We start from the raw sequence: 22,061 nt of genomic DNA on the forward strand, positions 1-22,061 counted from the left end.
TAGAGCAGGGTTGCAAAGGGCCACAGGAGCTATCAGTTGGGATAAAGGGTGGGAGCTATCAGGTGTTCAGCTAATGCCACACAGTGCAACCAAAGGGTAGCCACAGTGCAAGAGGAAGATATGCAGGCACACTCACATTGTCTCTGGACATGTCTGTTCTGAAATCAGAGGCAGGGTACATGTGACATGGAGCTTCAGCTAATAAATGCAGCAGAGAGGATTATCTTCTCAGACGTGATGCTGTGCTAATGTGGTCACACTACTTCGGACCCTTGATACGTACTCTAGGAGATGTGCAGAACATACCAAGTTCCTGAACAGTTCTCAACCCGTCAATGCAAAATACTTGACAGTTGTTAAAAAAATATTTGGGGCAGTATTCCTGAAATACATTCTGAGAGACTGGAGACCTACTGATCTGTTCAAAAATACCAACTTGACAGCTTGAGTTAGAGGATGACTAGAAAGGTTTTTAATATTGGCACAGTCTCATTCAGAGCTGAAAAACTGATATTTTGTAAGAATGAACTGAAAAACCAGAGGGGAGAAATATGAAATCGGGTCTGTCAAAATGTTTTATTTAGCTAATATTGAGATATTTTGTGTGATTTTTCTCATTTGGAAACATATTTGTCTGTTAATTTAGTTATCTCCTGAAAGGCATTTTGACCAAGAAAAGAGACCTTCATGATTTTGAAAATGTCAGAATAGAATTCCAAACCTTTTAAAAAAAGTAATGAGAGAGGGTCATTTCTGAGGAATTATGTCAGGAAAGACCTGGGCTAGCTTTACTGATGCTTTCTGAGAATTTATTTGTCACTGGAAAAATTGCAAGTTGCTTTAGGCAGAGGAAAGTTGAAGGAAAACTGCCAGCTAGAATAGAGACTGGAACAGGGTCCCTGAGTCAGTAAGGAGCATGCCTTAAAATTAGAGTGTAGCCTGTGTTACTTACCATCATGAGTAATTGCACTCATCAGGTAAAAGATACTATGATCCAAAGAAGTTGACTGTTGGATACATCCTTAGGCCATAAGACACTTTGGTTATTAAGGGCAAAAATAAGAACAGAATAACTATCTTTGCTATCAACAATGATGAGAAAAGCAACTCAGAAAATTTGCCTGACAAATATATGGGATTTTACTCAAGTATGCTCACCATATTTCTCTTCAGTCTTACTGAGATATAACAGGAGGTAGAGAAACCTTTATACACATTATCTCCAGGGCAATGTTATATTAATAGGAAAGGACCAAAGCATCACAAAACAGAATTTCTCTCTACCTTGTGTTACAGTATGTGATAATATATGCAGTATCGCTGGAAATGTGTTACTCCTTTGGATGAAAATAGCGCAATGAATAATAAAAATTATGCTAGGTCTGTGCAATGCAACTGTTTTTCAGCAAGGTTAAGAGTGCTGAACTTCATTCTTATGAAATGGAGTATCTCAGTTTGTAAAACTAGAAATGTAATGAAATATAGGAAATGTTCCCTAACACCCCAGCTAGGAAACCACACCCTTCTCTTTACCAATGAAGATTAATCCTCCTTTGTGTATTTGTTAGTGCTTTTCTTGCGTGATGGTTGAATGTTGGAAGTAATGGACTTTTTATCACTTCATTTGGGAAACTGTTTTGCAATTGAATACATCTTTTAATGTCACCCTATCTGGAAGCTTTTTGTGTACATTCATTTTCTTAATCTTACTGATTCCCTCCCATCTTTAATTCCTTAAATAACTAAGAATTTATTTCACCACTTAAGATTTTTACTCCTGCCTATATGCTTTATATATGCTATCTCTATGCTTTCTTTTTTGTCACAGCTTTTATTAAATTGAATCTTCTGTCATCTAATTCCCTTTCCAAGTATATCTCTCTCTTTTTTTAACCCTGTTTCCAAGGCACAGTGAGGGAATAGAGAAGGGCCTCACAGACTTATGGGCTAATTCTGCCCTTTTTGGTTTTCTGCAGAGGCACACTCAGCTTCCAATATTTATAATTTCTACATCTGAAATTTGTTTTGGTCTACTCAACTTTGAACAAAACTAGTCTGTTGGCTGTGAGCAACCTGCTTAATAAATTTTAACTTGTTATCCACTATGTGTAGCATGTGTTTTACTTTCCAACTGGTTGATTATAATTTACATGACACATGTTGTGGGAGGGGACTCCAGGAATTTCAAGATGGTAACATGAATATTTTCAACAGGGACATATAATCACAAGTAAATAGAGGACATTGGCTTCCTTTGAATAGTCTTGTTAAAAAATCTTTCCTGCTAATGTGACAGAAAACCATGTTTCAGATACTGTTTGTGTATGATACAATATTTGCATTAGCACCTCACCATTATGACATTTCTCTTTGTTTTCTTGCAGGGTTGTTTTTTAAACTAATGAATCAGACGTTATGCTATTAAACAAAAACTAGCCTTTTGGCCAAATGAAACATGCGCAGCCTTTGTTTAGCCTGTCAGTTGCAAAAAGAATTAGTGTCATGTCAAAAAATAAGAATTACTTTCCTTCCTGCTCACATGATATTAAGAAGAATAAAATTTGGCAGGCCTGTTGGGCAAACTGAATTTTTCTTTTTTCTAAGATCTTTTGCTTTTTACATTCTGTGTACTGCTATGCTCTGAAGGAGTTGAGGTTTTTGATATCCTCAACATTTATATTTGCCATGACATTTAATGTAGCTTGTGAGCCTTATAAAATGAAGGATTTTTCAGACATGGGACATGCTAGCATTGATTTGAAGGCCTGCTTGTCAAGGTCCATCTCAGTTTTGAAGTTATGACCTCTTAGTGCTGGGTTTGTATCTCCTTAGTGTGCAAATTCAGCCTAACAGAGGATATAAGTACAGTTATGCCAGAGACACTGTATGTGTATCTGTTTTGATTATTGGGATCTGCATGACTGTTCAGGAGTTACACAACCAATGGGGATTTTCAGATCTTCAACACCTAAGGTGACCAGAGTGAAACTATCTTTCTTCAAATGTCTTTTAAAATTAAAATGAACAAACAATCATTTGTTATCATATAAAATTAATGAGTGGCTCCAGTGGTGCTCCAAGTGGAAGCGAGATTTTTTTAGAATAAAACCCCTATTCCCAGGCAGTGCCCTGGAGGAGTCAACTATTGATGTCATTCTAACTTATGAAATCCACCAACATTTTCAATCTGAGTTTTGATCTAATTGTTGTAAAAACGTCCTATACACTAAAAGCTACTGATGACCTTCAAAAGTAGCTAACAAAGGCTTGTTCTCTGCTTTAGCAGATTCAGTATTTCAACTACTTTTCAAAAAGGTACATTGGATTCTTCATATGATTGTGGTTGATGAAGCGACTCTGAGGGATAGCTCTACTCTCATTTGTCCATTTGTTAATACAATATTTTTCTTCAATAGCTAGACAATTTTTAAAACCCCCAACCCCTATACATTTTCAGATTCCCTAGGGGTTTATATTGCAATTTATGACCTTTTGTCCTCTTACATTTCAGTTTTGAGCGATTTTTCTGTTATACCTATTTTTATTGTACTGTAAGAATTGATTGTGATTATCTTAAAACTGTTCCAGTTCTTGCCAACTGTTTGGGAAATGGCTCTTCTAAGACTTTAGCATTAAGTTGAAAGATTTCATATTTATTTAATTGTATAAGCTTATTCCTCCTATCGGTATTGCTGGTGATACAATTGCTTCTATGATACACATTTGGAAAGCTGAGAATCTTCTTTGTTCTCATTCTGTCACTGGAACTCCATAATAAATGTCACCAAGTTGTAGCTCATCCTTGTAGAAATATCTCTGAGCTTAGATAATGTTGGACCAAGTTTTTCTGAGCTGAATTAAGAGAAGTTATAGTAGGGATTAATTTGGTCCACTGTACGCAGCCTAAGCTGGTTTGGGGAATTTCTGTCCTACAGATAATTTTTAACCTGTTGACTATGACTTCTCTTTCAGATTTGCAGAGAATGGGAGCTATGGTTAGCAGAAGATTTTGCCTTGTTTCTCCTTCTCTACGATACTCCCCCCTCTTCTCATCGTAGTTCGATGTGGTAGGATGGGGAACAGTGCAACAAAATGTACTGCCTTCTTTGTATAATGGCTTTAATCTAATACACCATATGGAGTTCCATGGTAGAGTTTAAAAATAAGAAGGAAAGCAGGGATAGAAAGTAGAAGTACAGCAAAGAGGGAAATATGTTATAGATCATATCAGAAATAGATGGAGAGGCATCATTCACGACAGGATCCATTTCAAAGTTGTACAGTAAAGAAGTTAGGGACACCATACTCATGAGTTCATGATAGATGATGAACAGCATGGTCTCTACAGACTGGCGCCATGAAATCTGAGGCTTGGCACAGCCACAGAGGAAGCAGGAGGGCTGGAGGCATGTGTAGGAGCAAGTCTGGAGAAGCAGTAGATTGATTAAAGTTGTCAGTGTTCCCATCACAGCCCCTTCGTTTACACATGCTGAGCCTGATGCAGGTTGACTGATACACACACCACTCCTTTCTACGTCTTATCAGACCTGGAGTTAATGCTGGGCAGAAGGGTAGCTGGCACAGCAAATGTGTAGGCTTACTGTACACAAAGTCATCCCACTGCTTAGGAATTTTCAGCTATCAGCAGCCCAGACTTGTTTTTGATGTGAGGAATTCCAGCTGCATTTTGAGAGATGACAAGACTTTTCAAAAGAAAAAAGCCAGGATTCTCACAGTAGGCTGGCTAGAAATTAAAATGCCTGCCTCCCATCTGGTGTCCCCTGTCACAGATTCAGTCTGCTGCCTGGAGAAAGACCAGAGCTCTCCATAGCGTGAGGAAGGCCAACAGAAGAGGCACCAGTGATTTCGTCTGAAGGAAGCCTTGTGTTCTCCAGTTTGGAAGATACTTGGTCAGTCTCATGCTCCCATCAGGTGTCCCTCTTCTCCATGCAGCACTGGGGCATCGCAGTAGTCCCAAGGTCCAAGGTGCCAGTGAGGGAGAGAAACTGAAGCTGGCTAATTGATGTCAGCAGTAAAAAATGAAGGCGATAACACCATCGTCCAGCCAGTCAATGGCAGGTGCTGACTGGGAACAGGGACCTGCTGAGAAAAAGAGAAAATATTGCAATTCTAACTTGAGAAGCAATAACCATTTTAGACAGAACGTGAAGGATTGTTTTTATTTTCTAGTGTGATCAGCAGATCTCCATGCTCCTTCCATCCAGGCAGATGCCAGCTCTGTAGTTCTAGAAACCTTTTTTCACTGTTCCTATTTATACTATAGGAAAAGTAAATACTTAGATTGATCTACAATCAGATGTTCCCCTTCCACAGCTCAGCATAGAGATGGCGATGAATGCAGCTCTGATGTTGACAGATAAGAGGGCTTATCTAAAGGGGAGTGCCAAAGTGACAGAAGGGTAAGCTCTCCCTTTTCCTTCATAGGATGTTCCCCAGCAGTGAATAAAGCTTAAATCTGGTGTATATCAGACTGAACTCTACCAAAGAACTTAAATGGCTTACAGATTTTGAGCGCTTTCTGCACTAAACCCAAGTACGGGTTTATGTTTTAATTTTCTTGGGTGTAAAAAATTCTAATATCTATAGTCCCCCAAGCTTCATTGTACCATTAGATAATCTACAGGACCTTTTCTTATTGCCATTATCATTGTAGCTATTGCTATATTTATTACTTTGTTTCTATTTACTGTGTCCAAGTAGTTCAGATGTAGGTGCTGCCAGCTGATGCTTTTCCCTGGTTGCACAAGATGGGGCTGGCTTATTGGTTTCAAGCAGGGTGCTCTACGTGCTGAAAAGTTACAGAAAGAGGTGAAATGTGACTTCGAGACAGAGCAGGGCTTCCTGGACACAGACTTTGCTGGGCTTGTGCAATTGGGAATTCCCAAAGAAGGAAAATGCCTGCTGTTAATGGCTTTTATTGAGTTAAGCTCACTTGGCTTTCTGTTCCCTCTTTGTAGGTAAACAAAACAAATCCAGGTGCAGGTCTGATTGGTGCTACTGATTTCTCAACCAAATGGAAACAAATCTGGAAACCACAACCCTGCCCACCTCCACCAACCCAACCATGTGAGCTGATACAACAACGATGTTTTAATTCTAAACCCTGAATCCCTCGGCACTGAGCATCTTGAGTGCTGAGAAGTGACAACAACCGGGCTGAGCAAAACACCCGGCTTCTTAGTTCCCCTATGCCCAGGCACAGCCTGGCATCCCCAAACATCTCAAGCATCTTTATGTTCCAGTTTCAGCAGGGTAGACCCAGCTTTGAGTTCAGTGTTTGACTGAAAACAGCCTTCTGCAAAACCTCCTTGGAAGGTTAGATCTGTGCTAGGCAGAGCCAGGGCTTTCCAGCCTGTCACAGAAGTAATCATTCTTTCCTGAGGCTTGAATTGATTGAAAACCTTCCACCCCTTTCTCAGCCCAGCAGCATGGCATATTTAGGTTGTATTGTCATCATCCCATCCTTTTCCCCACCCTTGTAGCAAGAGCAGGCTAACTAAGCCCTTTTTCATTTCAGACTCCTATTTGTTTCTGAAAGAGATGGATGTTATTTAAAATTCCATCCCACACATGATGTGAAACCAATAGATCTGCTTAATTATGGGAAAACTATATGTATGGGTATTCAGGAAAAAAACCCTGAGAAAATGTTTTTTAAATGCTGATTGCTAATGAGATCTAATGATACCAAACAGAGTGTGCTGCTCTAAGTATTTCAGCATGATAAATGTTTTAAAATTCTACTGAAAGAAACACCAAAATATGTTACAATGCCACTTAGCAAGACACCCTTGAGTGAAAGTAATAGGCACCAGGGAGTATTACTTCGGAAAGTGGGCCCAATTACACATATTACATATATCTTTCCTTCTGAATGTACTTCCTTTCTTCTTAAACAGTCAAAATTCCCAGCTGCTTTCATTGGGAGTTATGGCTAAGCAGGAATAAGCTTCACGTTACAGTTAATGTCAGCTTTCTGCGATATATGAAAAAGACATATAAGGTTAAAAAAAAAACAAAACAAAACCGCTGCTACCTCCTGCTGCTCAAAACACTTGACTGATCAGAATAAAATGTAGTGAATGATGAGAGTTAAACTTAGTGGTGAAGCATCTTAAATGCCTGAGAAATGATTCAAGCAGTGTTATGTGGCTGGGAACCTCATAGTCCCATGAGATCCCTGGAGCCAGACATTTAACAAGGCTTCTAGAGGGATATTTCCAGGCAATGGTTAATGTTCACAGAAAAAGAGGGAAGATCAAACCACATGTTTCAGCAGAGCTGCTTGAAAGCTTCACAGTGGTGCAAATAAAATCCAAATATTGTTGCTAAAGGATAGTGGACTAGACCCTGTTGGAGTAACGATTTTCCCACTGTGGGAAGCAAAGGCAGAGAAGAAGGGCCTTGTTAGCCTGGAGATCTGGGATGCTAGACCTCAGCTCCTTGCCTTTCAGAAAGCAGTGGCAGACTGAGGTTTCCACAGCGGTATCCCAAAAGCAATGCTCAGAGGGCAGGGAAGCCTGCTGCTGCTGCTGCTGACACCCCACGGCCCTTCCCCTCCTGGAGCTCTGCTATGGCAGTGGGTTCATTTTGCTGCCACTTGCAAGCTATTTTTTTTTTTTTCAAATGGCTACATATTTCGGCTACAGAGAGAAGCACAAGGGGGAAGCAGAGTGATTTGTACCAAATAGCTTTCGTTTCATTTTAGAGAAACACTTACCTGGAATCAGTCATTGCTGTCCTTCTCTGGTGGCAGATTTCTATCTTGCTTATAGCGAAGACCCATAATTCACTCAGTTAAGTGTTTGTATATTCTGCATTACTTTGGAGATACAAAACATGAATAAATCTCTGACACTTGTATTTCTTAGCACAACTTTTATTTATGTATAAATAAAAGTATTTTAATAGCATAAGGGGTATCAGGGCTACGCTTGATGAAAACTCCAGCAGAACTTAGATTCCTGCTTGTATCCAGAAGAAGTACTCCTTCTTTGCCTTATTACCATCCAATCTCATACTTCAAGTCAGGTTGTAGAGCTAGAGAAGGCCTCAAAATCTCAAGTATGTGAAGGATAAATGTAACATAAAATCTTCTAAATTAATAGGAAACAAAAGAGATTACTATGATACAGTAAGTATCAATATAATCTGAACGAAAGATCACTGAAGGTATGGGAAAAATTCTCCGTTACCTTGACAGGCTTTGAATAGGATCATGTTTTATATTGAAAACTCTGAAGTGATTATTTCCTTTGTGTGCTTTTCTACTTCCTTTCTCATTACTATATCCTCTATCCAGTAGGGATTATAGCTTTTATGGATAAATTATTGAATACTCCATTCTTAAAACATCAGTGGCATTTGAAAGTACAAGTTTCAGATATGTTTCAAAAACTTGTTGCACTGTAATCTTCCTCAAAGAAAATGAAAAGGCCAGTTTTTTTCATTGGTAGTAATAGGCTTTAGCTAGCTGAGCTTCCATAGAATTTAAAGTTCAGTTGTATCAGACACTGGCTTTTTATATAAACTGAGGCTTGTTTAGACCACTCATTGCCTCCTAGTATGTCCCTGAGGTGTGAATAAGTTTTTACTTTTGATTTTATTTCAAGGACATGGGATATGAATCCCACTTTTTGATGGATGAGTCCTTGTATAGAGTGGGTGTGGAATCTGAGACACTTTGGGCTTTGATCCCTGATCCTGAAAAGCATTGAAATAATACTATTCTTTCAAAATAGAAGACACAAAAAAACCCCAACTCCTTTCTAAGACAGGGAATTTCTTGGTGTTTCTCAAGTAAGTGGAAACTTAATCAGTATTTTGTAAGAATGGGTAGAAAACAGCAATGGAAGTCACACAAAAAAATCCTGTGAAATAATCAGATCACTAAAGTAAACCATGTAAAGTATAATGGATATTGCAAACTTAAAAATCCACACAAGCAATTGTAGAAACAAGTACAGTATACTCCTGGGCACTTTATAAAAATGCAGACATTCTGTCCATGATATAGTTAATATTTAGTATATGCTTGCCTACAATAGTTCTGCAAATGTAGGTAAGGTACATTACCTAACTGCCAACAGTCAACACAAAACAAAAATAAAAAACCCACTTTCATTTGCTCTATTTTGTCACCTTACATATCCCGCAATGCATCTTTATATATATAGGTAGCCTGCTGGTGCTTTCAGAATTGCAGATATAGTAAGTGAAGGTCCACCTTTACTTCCTATTCCCAGCTTTGGAACGCAAGCCAGGTAGGCTTACTTACATTTCTATTTGCACTACACAGAAATAATTCTTTCATCAGTTTTCCAACCTAAGAGCACGAGCTTTCAATTTTATGTAAGCTATCAAGACAATCTCCTATATCATGTTGTGCCCTCTAATATATTGTTACAGTATTTTGTATCTCTCATGGCTTGTAAGAGTATTTTGCAAAAATAACACATAAGCTTTTTCTCTCAATGTTTTCTTCCTAAAAGAAAAGTCATACAGCTAATAGTGGCTTGCAATATATCCTTCCAATCCACTAGAGAGATTTGCTGTGTCTTCCCTTTTTTCTTTTCTGGTCATGCCCACATTGAAGGAAAAAGAAGAATAGCCTTCCCCAATAGGTAAAATATATATGAAATACATTAGAAAAAAGTTAATTCAAATCCTTTATGCAAGTGAAAAAGATGGACCTTCTGTCATAGAGATTGAAACATTTGGGATTCCTATCTGCTCTACTCTGCAGTGCTACCAGCTCTGTCTTTTGGTCTTCCCTTTATTTTGCACTGCTGAGTCCAAGCAAGGTTCAGGTCTCATCTTGGCTTCCTGTAATAATGATGGCAGCAGCAACAAATAATAAAAAAGATCAGTGTTTTCAATATCGCTGGAATAATTTTCCCTGGCTACTGCAAGCAGCTAGACCTTTAGTTAGCATACAGATGCTAGTCTTCCTTTTTTGCTCAAGGTGGTGAATATTAGACTTCTCTATTAAAGCACAAATGGGAGACAGAAAACAAATAACTAAATAAAAGGCATAGTACCTGAAATATCAGCATAGCTGCTGTTCTTATAATGATTTTACAAATACTCTAATAATACAGAATAAAAAAAGTAAAGCCAAGGTAGAAATTATTTGAAGTGTCCTATGACACAAAAACAAGAGCAGTGCAAAATTGCTCACGCTGATTAGTGGAAAGAAACAGGCATTCCTAGGGTTTGATTTATGACATTGCTAAGTAAGTAAACATCAAAATTAGGTCAAATGAATTGTACATCTTAACTGCTATTTCTCTTCACAGAAAGGAGAATATCTAAGTGGATAGCTCACATTAGAACCCCTATGTGGTATACTAAATTTACACACATATGTCATGTAACCTAGCAAATCAGGAGAGTTGCACAATGTAACATATTGTGTGTCACATCGTGCCATGTCTTGAATGATATATAATGATTTACTGCCATTGGTATAGGATGAAAATACTGAGTAACCGAACAAAATAATAAATTGTTTGAAGGTAAATAAATGGAAGGAAATGTCTGATGTCCACTTGGTATTTAATTGTAAAAATAGTAATTTTCATTTCACTTTCAGTAAAGACAAATTTTGAAATAACGCAATGTCTTGAAAAAAAGAAATGTTGCAATTTTACTGGCTCTACTAATAATAGTCATATAGCAATAAGGCTGATAATATCATCACAGGATAAGGACCTCCATTCAACAAAGTCCTGTATGGAGATATTTTAAGTACAGGCTTAAATTTCGCATGATTTTTTCCTTGGTCCAGGGCCTAGATTAATTATATTTTTGGAGTAGTATGCCATGTGCACAAATATCCATACAAAAGATAGAACTCAAGCGATCCAGAAGTATTTATACATTGTTTTGAGGTCAGCTGCAATATAACGAAAGTGAGTTAGGGAAGTAGAAAAATACATGCTTAAACTAAAAAGCAAATACACAAAGAAAATAAAATTATATTATCAGTATTATTATATACATTAATGTACTTAAAAAAAATATTTGGCTACCTGAAAATAAGTCACCAGTTTGAACTAAATTTTTCTGAAACCAGTCACTGGTGACTATATTGGAGATATGTTAGAAGAACTGAGAGAAGAGTAAGCTTACATTGTCTTATCCCCCCTTTAAAGTTTCTGAACTGATTTTACATGCAATAGGATAGAGGAAGGAAGAAACTTGGCTTCGAAATATGCTTATTTTCTGCTTAAGAAAAGAGATGGCGTGTGCATAAATATCTCCCTCTCTTTATGTTGTGCATTTTTTCTCTCAATAGCAATAGAATTTCCACTTCTAGGTTTGATGGCCCTTAATCAGTTTTCATCAGGTGACAGATTCATGTTCTCCAGTTGTATGAAAGTGTCTGACATAAATGCTTGTTGCTTCCATAGTCGTATTCTTTTCAAAAAGTATCTGTCACGAGAGAACTTCAGGCATCAGAACTGCTTTTTACCCTCCTTCTTCTCTGCTATTCTGTACCACTGCACTGATGTCTCATTATACCTGTACAAGAAAGGCTATTATCCTTCACACGTTTAGCTGCTGATCTAAATGAAAGTACATTATCTAAATAGTTGAATCAAGAAGCATACAACTAAAGCTCATTTCAGTCTGATCTGTATTTCTTGGTGCTTTAGCAGGTTAACAGCTTCCTGTGAAATTACTTTATTCAAGGGTTTTCACCATAATTTGGTCATAATGTGGTCTAGACCAAATGGTAATAAGAACTTGCAGAAAATCTGCAGTTCATTTTCGTTTTATGTCTCAGGAGGAAAACGGGTCTTTTCTAAATAATTCAGAAATTACTTTCAGAAACAATATGCACATTATCAAGCATAGGTCTAATAGGGAATTTATCTAACAATGCAGAGTGAGTATTTCAAACACTTATCATAGCACATGAATATTGTGATATTGAATATCATCCTATTAATATTAAATGGTCAGTTAGTTAAGTCGCTGCATATTTACAGCACTAATACTGGAAATAACACACAAATTAAGTTCTTTTCTGAGAGCCGTGTATTTCATGCTCTCAGAGGATCTCAGTGGCACTGTAATAGTATTCTATCTATGCCAGCATATGTTATTATCATTGTGGAAGTTTATACTGGAGATCATTTTGTCATTAATCTAGGCTTCTGGAAAACTTCAGAACAGGAAGAGCATGTCATGGTAGAAATCAAACAAATATATCATCTAAAACCAACAAAAGTGGAATTCAAGTATGCGTGCTGTATTTCCATTCTACACGCAGTTTGCTGGTTGTGATACTAACATTTGTACGTGATGTAGGCTGAAAACATTTAATTGGCTTTTGAAGGAAATTAATAATATTTTACAGAATTTTATGCTATTTTTTTCTCTTGTGGTTAAAAACTTCATATAAATAATTGAACCTGTAACAGCTTCAATGTTGCAGTGCTTTTTCATGTATACAAAGTACATCCTCCATTTCACCATAAAGATTCAGGAAATTTATCCAAATCTGAGATACTCTTAAAAATAGGCCAGATGTTTTACCTCTTCAGAAATCAACAAAGGGTTTTATTCTTCTGTTGTACCTCTCTGGTTGTCCATTGTATTTCCAGACTTCCTACCTGTTTAACTCTACGTTGTATTGAGCAAAGATGAATTATTGTTAATAGCCTTCTTGAAGGGCAGACGCCTCCTATTTCAGCATCGCAAATAAAAGGTTTTAAACACAGACCCTTTCCCTCACATAGGCCACAGAGAAATGTGAAGGACAAGGGGGAAAAAGAGACAAGCACACAGGCAACTCAACCAGCAGATCTGAAGTGGCTGTAACTTCTGGTAGGGCTATGTTTTGTGGGCTCCTGAGTAATGGCTTGCTTTGCTGGAGAGACTGCAGTCAGGAGAGTGCCCAGCATGTGCCTAAGCCTTGACAAAGGACAGTGATTCTCTAACTGGGTGGTTACAAAATCTGTTGGGTGCAGGGTGTAGGTGCTGGCCCTAGGGAAGACCTGTCTGTTATATGCAGGCTTCAGAATAAAAATTGTTCAGATGCCACTTAACACGTGTTCCTGAGTTGAAGGCAGCCTTATGTGTGCCATCTTTAACACCAAATTTTGCTTGCATTATGGATGACAACTTACAATCTTCCTCTAATTATGTGACTACCTACCAAGTGGGTGCATAGATAGTAAGAAGAGAATAACAGTGACGGGTGTTATTGTATCCTTACCGAAACAGCTGAGGGATCTAAACTGGGGATTTCGCTTTTCTTACTCTCTGAAGTGTGTCTTTTTTTAGAGGTACCTGAACTTGCTCCGAACAAACTGGGGCAGCTCTCCAGCATAGCTCAGGCATTAGCTCAGGTCTGGGAAGCAGCGAAGCCCTGTTGTCTCAGCATGCCACCCGGGGGAGAGCATGTCTGGCTTTGTTGCTTCCAGTTCTGGAACAGGCTTGGTTGCTGTGAGCTTGGGAATCTCTGTGCCACAGATGCTCACATGCCCTGAAAAGCAAATCCAGCCTATTACACTGCATACATCAGATCTGACACACAGTTGCTGCCCTTATTGCCATCCTAGTCAGAACTATAAAATTTGAAATTTACTTACTTATTTCATATCTTCAGTCTTTCTTACTTGCCAGACTTGCTGGTCTTCTCTTTGAAGTGCTTTCAACATTTTGAACTGTTTCTCCTCTCAAGATCTCTGCCTTTCACTTTTAGGCTGGGTGCTTTTTCACATAGCTGCACAGGCAAGAACTTTCAAGTAATAAGCTTTAGTTTTCTGCTTTTCCAACTATCATTTTCAATCTTACAGGCTGAAAGTGTTCACCCATCTGGTGCAGCAAAAGTTCTTTCGTTTCTTGTTTCTCTTTTTTTTTGTCTCCCTACCTCTCTGTCCAGACTTGTCTCCTTCTCACTGTTCCTTTTCCTCCCACTTTCATCTGTCTTCTTTTGACCGGTCTGTTCCTAATTTTATTTTATTTTCCACAGATCTTCAGTTTAAAAATCTCACCTCTGACTCATTCCCCTCAAAATGTATTCAAAGAAATATCTTCATTCCTCATATTTCTTCAAGACCCCTACAAGTGGGTTTTGTTTCTGAGGTTTTGGATAGATATTTCACTTCCATGACAGATATTTCAGGGTTCATATCACCGCATCAGAAATATAGTCAGTCCAGACTCATAAATCAGTATTACTAAGGTGTATCTGAAGAACTGAAACACTTTTATTGCAAACATCAGTGATAATATGGGCCTCAGAATTGCCCTGGAATATGGATGAGTACAAACCATTTAGGAACAAATATTCTGGCTGATAACTGACAGCCAGCCAAAAGCAGCCCCTGATAAAGATAAATAACCTGTACTCAGGGAAATTTTTTGCATCATTAAACATGGTGAGCATATTAGCTAGCAGGGGGTGGAGCTGAGCCCCTAAAGAGATAAATCTAAATTATGTGCGCTGCAGTGATCATAACAGTAATGCACCATCTTGGCTAACTAGCTGACATCAACGGGGAAGGGAATTTCAGATTTAAATGAACCAAACTAAAGAGCATTGCAGTACGCATACAGATTAATTGGAGCACATTCACGAACTTTTTACCCTTTTTCAGTGGTCCGTTTTCATTGGTGCCCAAAGCAGGAGTTTAGACTTTTCTTGTCAGTCTCTGCATCATTTTTTATTTTCACTTTCTTATGTGGTTTGATTAATTACTCCTGTATTTGCCTTCCATTAATCACCTTATACCACAGTTGTATCAAGTCTTGCCAAAATCTTATAGATGGATAGTAGAAGTTTAGTCGCATTTTTCCATAAACAGGAAAAAGTACTTAGTGATTATACACTTAATATTTCAGAAAGGGAAAGCTCTCAAATCAAAGCAAAGAAAACATTTAGTTACACACATCTAAACAATCAAATTGAGCTCTGTTAGAAGAACCTGAATTACATGAAATGTTTTTCTTAAAACGAATGAAATATATTTTTAAAAGCATATAAAGTGTATTTTCTTAGGATGAGGAATGTCTTAGTAAAAGATAATTGCCTGCTTTTAAATATTTGTCCTTTTTGTTTTCCGAGAAAAGTTTGGGTTCAAACTGCTAGAAGGTTCCTGGAGTGGAAAGATGAATATTAATTAGTTGAAGCTGACTTGGTGTAACTTGCAGTTCTGTGTTATTAATTGAGTCCATTTATTTCCTGTTGACATGGCAAGTAAGGAAATAAACTGGACGTAACAAACACATGTTTCAGTCAAAATCGCATATGCTTTTTAAGGAATAATTGGTTCTCAGGTATGTTATTGTCCTGCTAGTAAGTAAATCTGTTCAAGAGGCTCATAGATAAATCAGCGTTTTTCCTTCTTGTATATAAAGATCCACTTGCAAATGTCTAAGCATATTTGATAATGTGTCCTGAAAGAAGCATTAGAGTACAGAAATGTCACCTGCAAAGGGCAGTGCTTTTGCTCCATTCCTTGCCCAGTCTCTGCTCCAGGGCTGTGATTGCAGCTAAACAACTCCCGTGCATACCCCTGGGTATCAGACCTGCGGTACCTAACCATCCATCAGATTGCCCGGGCTGTTTCTCCCCATAGGGAAACAATGATGAAAGGCAGGAATTGCTTGCTTTGATGGTAGCAAGGAATTTTTCAGCTGGCTTCCTGTGAGGCCTGTGTTCCAGCTGGGAGGGCTGCATCTGACTGCAGTCACTCCATGGCCTGGATACATGGTTTAAATGGGCTCCTGCAAAATGAAGAACTTAGAAAGCTTTACCAGTGGCCAAAAGGAGCTTGTCCCTTAGAGGAGCAAATAAAAAATGGCAACTAGCATTTTATGATGCTGTTGTACCCTGTGGAGATACAACTTCTCAGAGTGGTTGCATTGTAGTTCATGGTATTTAGCAAAATAAGAGATATATCAAGAGAGATGATCAAGTACACTTGCTAGAGAAGTCCCCGTAAGGTAACAAACAGAAAAATTACAGCTTGACTGTGTGCTGAAACTGCTTAGCTCATTTCCAATACTGGGCATTCAACAAAGTGGATGGAGGGCAGGAAATCTCTTGACTGCATAAAACCTCTCCAATTTCAAGTTCTGATACTGCAGAGCACCTCAGCATGTACCTTGGCCCTCCTGGTACTGCTTAAAGCTGAACTTACATGTTTTGCTATCTGGGGCTATACTGAGGAGATAGGCAGCAGGAACGTTCTGAGGAGCTTACCAGAGCATTTGTGTGCAGGAGAATAGCAAGGAAATGTTAAAGAATATCTCCTACCTTGACTATACTCAGCTGTAAATAAAATGTAAGCTTGGGGATGATGGTACTGCTCCAGGTCTTCCTGTCAGTGCTGCTGGATATGACAACGAGCCTCTGGGAGCAAAATGTGGTTTTCGTGGAGCAGCTGTGAAACAGGGATTTTGTGTCCAATTTCTCTGTCAGGAAGCATTTTTACTAGTTTCAGTAAATCAACTGGTTTTGATGCTGAATGGCAAAGCCCCAAGTGAAAGACCTTGTTTAGGCAGACTTGACAGAAAATTAAAAAGAAACCCAAACCAGCAAAAATGATGTTTTCATAGAGTTCTCAGTTTGTCACAATTTGACTGAAAATTTATGACCATGTCTTTATTACTTACAGATGGAAAATATGGAGTATCTGATCTCATCTCCAACAATAGTGACTATTGCCATTGCTCTTGAGAAATTCTGGATTTATACACATGAAGGACTAATGTACCATCAGCTAAAGTGAGTAAAGGACAAGAAATACCAGACAGGTCCTCTAAGCACTGCTTTTCTGTCAGCAGACATTAAGCTGTTTTAAAAAGCTGCAACTTTTTTCATTTGAGAGCTTTGTCTCCAAAAAGGGTGCTGCAATTGGACTTCATTAAGGCTCGTGAGCTGTAAAAATGTTTTCCCAAACTGGTCCTTCCCTTTATCCTCTTCTCTCAGATGAACTGATCCAGCAAGGTGCATCAGCTGAGGTGTAACTTGTTTAAACCTTTGAATGGGCATTTGATTTCTATTCCTCTAGTCATGTGATTAAAGCTTCAGGCTTGCTTATATAGTATATTAAATTGAAGATTTCTCTTCCTCCTACACTCACTTGCTCTTTTAAGTCTTTATCTTTGCTTTTTTTCTGTGTTTTTTTCCATCTTCATGCTCTTGTTTTGCTCATGCTTTCTGTTCTGACTTGTCTCTTCTCTTCCTCATTTCTTATCTTTATTTTAATTTCATTTAGAGATTCCTAATGGAGTGAAATAACTGAATGAGATAGAATAGTAAAGTAATATCAACTTTAAATTTGAAGGCTGAGCAATTTTTCTCAGATTCTGATTGAATATTAAGTTTCATGAGACTCAGAAATTTTTTCACTGTACAGAGAAAACCAAAATCCCTTGAAGTCAATAGGAAGCTTTCTACTGACTTCAGTGGGCTCCTGTATAGGGAGTACTCGAATATTCCTTCTCTGTTTTGGGAAGAGTGAGTCTAGCAATTTTAACAATGCTATTTAACTGCCTAGGGAGAAAACCAAGCCAAATGAAACCATACCAAAAAGAAACAGGGCAGCGCAAAATGTCATATTCCTTGTGTTATCTACGCCCATAGTTTTGCAAAATGATCATGTAAGATCTAGGGAAGAAAGATTAGTCCTGCCATCCATTTACTGAAGGCAAAAAAAAAGCTTTGATATGTTTCTCTCAAGCTGTGAGTTATAAAGCTTTGTGAAAATAGAGTAGAAAAAAGCCCAACACCTTTGTGATAAAATTCTGAGTAAGCAGTTCCATGTGGACTGTCATTTTCTTTCCTAATTGCAAATGCCTTCTAACACCTTTCCATCACTTTATTCAGCATTTTTAATAATGAACAGTAAATGTGAGTAAATCGCATTGACCCTTAAGGTCCATATATAGATCAAAATAAACACACACAGATTAAACACGTTGTTGCTTTTACTGCAATGATATGCAAACAATTATATGCCAGGTCAGTCTAGGGCACCATTGATATTGCTTGCCAACCAATTTATTTGTGAAACCTCTGACCCCCTTTAATGTGCTTCTTCAAAGAGAGAGACCTAAGAGGCTCTTAGGTATGACTGATGGAAAATTGGCATGTCTTTTTTTTTTTTTTTAACCAGTTAAAGATTTAAAATAATTTTTGTGATTTATTTCTAACTTAAATGAAAGGTAAACTGATAGCAATTTAAAACCTGCTCGGTGATGCTTTCCTGAGATATTTTAAAACATACAGATTTGGATTCAGAAGAAATAGTAAAATAACATACTACAAAGTGTAATTGACTTTCATAATTTTTATCTGCTTTTCCATTGGCCCTAGAAGAATATCTCTGTCTGTTCTTCCAGGATATGCTTTAGGATATTGGCTTTATTGAAAATATTGTCACTTTAGCTAAAAGAGTGTTCGGGCATGAGATAAAGGTTTTTTTTAAAAAACACATTAACATGAGGTGATTTGCTTATATTGCTCTCATTATTATAACAGTTAGAATCTTACATTTGAATCATCAGCACAAGATTCAGAGAGGGGAAAACAAGTTTAGAGATGAATACAAAAGAGACAGTGTAAATTATGACAAAATGTTAATCTACCAGGGCTTAAAGCCAATTATATTTTTAATGCACTCTATCTGCTGTAGATCCTCAAAGGAAGTACACACAATACTGGATTAAAAAAAATGCACTACTTAGGATTCAAAAAATGAATTTAAATCTTTTAATGTCAAGTATTTCTAATAATTTCTAAATTTAATTAGTGAGCAGCATGCTCGATCAATGTATTTTTTAATGTGATTGCATTCTCAAAGAATGACAAAAACTAAGGCTAGCTAAGGTGTGTACTATCACACAATCAGAAAGTTGTCATCGCATATATTGTTTGACTTCTTGGAGAATGTAAAGTACAAATACATATGTATTTATAATTTGATTTTTCAAAAGCTATCACGAACCAATATCTTTTCTTTGTACACAACCATTTTCAGTTATAGCTCTTGACCTTTGTGCATTGTTCATATGAAATCAGAAACACAAGCAAATCCATGTTTACATTTGTCTGCTCTCCTCTAGCAGCTCATTATGTAATTAGCTGAGATTTTTTAACATCCTGAGCAAGATGCTTTTTCTGAGACAAACATGCATTGTCCTGATTTTTTTTTTTCTTTGATACGTGTGTTCTCTTAGGAGCAAATTCATCATGGTAGATCTTGATGTAATTTGTGGTAGGCGGGTGCTGATCCCTTTTAAATGCTGGTAATAAAAGGCAAACCTTTGAATGGTCTAATGAAGCAGACTGGAGTGAGATGATAAAGGGGGAGAAAAAGTGCTTGCAGTCAGGAAAAGGAAGCCATGTTCCTGCATTGCCAGCCACAGATTAGTAACTGGCAATTGCTAGTAGGCTCTGAAGGCTTCACAGAAGCTTGATGACACAAGATAAAAGAGACAGCATTTGTTCTGGCTAGGAGATGAGCTCATTTGTCCAAGCAGCTCTTTGTAGCCTGTCTCAATGGCACTAGTACCCTAGTTTTGCATATATTAAACTTGAATGGCTGTTTTTCATTAAGGTGCTGCTCTCCTCTAAGCATTCAGAACATTGATAGTTGTACAGACTAAGAAAACAGGAAAGGCAGTGGGTTGTCCTGAAGGAATTTTTGACCATGGAGCAGTTCCTTCTGTCTGCACTTGTTTGTGTTTGGTGCCAGCGTCAGATGGAGCAGCTCAGCTGTCACACCGAGGGCTGGGGCCAGCCCAAGGGGCTTGAACACTTTTTATGCACATGTTTGCAAGCAGGTATTGGGGTGTGTGTGTGTGTGCATGTGCACGCACACACGTGCTCATTTAGTCCTGTGGTTGGCTCCAGATGCATCACAATGCACTTAAGGCAAGAGAGTGATGTGACTGGCAAAATCAGCAGCTGTGGAATGGACCTTCTAGGGTCTCTTCAGAGAATACAAAACTCTAACTAGACGACAGATGTCACATGATGTTTGATTTAGGTCTTCCAGCATTTTCTAATTATTGCCTTAGACATGGAAAGTTGATGGTGAGGTAGTAGCTGGAGACATTTTCTGCAGCAGACGAAGGTTTTATCTTGCTTTACCGGTCTTAGAAGCTCAGCATCTAGTCAGAATTTATTTATTTAACCAACTCTCCTTGGTAGTCCAGATTGAGGAAGAGGCAATCACAGAAAGCAGTTCTTCCCAATTGCTTTAAACTCTAATCTGGTGTGAGACGAATTATTGTTTGGTCTCCTCCCTCTTTCCATTGACTACAGAGGCAGTGAGAAAGACTACCTTAAAACAGATATCTGTCTTTCAGATGACTAAAAGTATGTGAGATGAAGCCTACCCCAAAGACCGAGTGGGTTATTACATCTCTCCTTGATATTAGCAGGTTTGTTTCTCTGAAGTAGATGCTACTTGTAGTAGCCAGTATTTTCATTGCCTTTGTCACATATCTACCATATGGGTCATGGATGTATTTCCCAGATCTGTTTCATAGTTCATACCATAAATATTCTTTGCAGCTCTAGGCTTCTGCCTACATGTCAGATTAAATTGGGGTGAAGAGGCAATTAGTGCCATGAGATCTGAGTTCAGAATTTTATGCCATAGTGAGCTCAACTGTGGATTCAGTTGTGGAAAACAGGCTAAGCGTTTTGAGTGGTATTATTACCTAATTACACTTACCTAATTACATTTTAATTAGGATGAGTAGCCAAGGGTTCAGTATTCCCAATAAGAAGATGCTTCTGTCCGAAGAAGTTGACAGCTCTTTGGAAGGTGTTGCACAGGAAAATTATTGATTTCAGTCTACTTTGTTTTTTATTTCTCTTTCCTGTCATTTTCTGTATAGGCAGACTAAAGAATTACTCAATTTTAAGTGTACTGTAAATTCTGTAAGTATGGATTGCATTCTTACTTCATTCTTTTTTTTTTTTCTACAAAATAATGTTGCTCTGGGAATATGTTTATAGACCGACATTTCAAGGAACTTTTTCAGTGATTAGTACAAAAACGGAACATGGACTCCACTACTTCTGCATATATATTCCAGAGAAGATTGTAGCAAAGCCTATGACTTTGACCTATTCAATGCTTTCAATTTGGTATGTTAGCCATTTCCAATATCCTCCATTTCTAATTTTGGTACTTTGTGAGGACGATGTGAAATAGTCAGTCCATCAATACATGTAATAATGAGAAGGTCAAAAATGCTGATGTTAGTGAACAGGAAAACAGCCTTGTTGAAACCTGGTCACCTCCAAGTGTGCTTGTACTCTGAAAAGTGTTATTGTGAATGTTTATACTTATTGTCACTCTATTTCTTTCTAATCAAATTTATTCAGTTAATTTGTTAGGAAGTTGTTTTTTTTTCTAATTGCAGTATAAATGTTTCCCATGTTGGACTGTTATTTTAAATACTAACATTATTAAGAATAAAAGATCTGCATCCAGAAATTATGACTCTATCTACTGCAACTGATACCAGTAATCTCTTTTATGAAATGTGAATGTTTCCCTAGTTGCTGCTTAATATATACTTATGTAATGATTACCCTGGGACTGCTTACATGCTTAGGATGTAATATGTGTATATACTGCATGTTTCAGAATTGTCCCTCTGTTAACAATTATTTTATTCATATGCAAGTCAGGATTAATTTATTTCTAACTTTGTATATATATACACCCTAGATTGCACAGTTTCATGAGAACAAAATATAATAAATCATATTCTTCAGATAAGCAGATATGATGACTCAAAAGACACAAAGTTTACACATCTGTTGGATAAAGCACTTCCATGTTTATACAATAACTTTCCAAAGAGGAAATATGCTTTAATCATTCATCTTTTATTTCTTTGCCTGATGTTCCCAGAAGCAAATTCTTCTGGGCATCACATTAAAGGACTGAGAGATCCTAGTCAATGATGCTGCAGCATCATTCCCAGCCATGCTTTGCTTTCTTTTGCTCAGATAGTGAACAAATCAAACTGTGTTGTCTAAATTCTCATGA

The sequence above is a fragment of the Egretta garzetta genome, unplaced genomic scaffold, assembly GCF_000687185.1.
Source record: "Egretta garzetta isolate BGI_Z169 unplaced genomic scaffold, ASM68718v1 scaffold231, whole genome shotgun sequence".
NCBI lineage: Eukaryota > Metazoa > Chordata > Aves > Pelecaniformes > Ardeidae > Egretta > Egretta garzetta.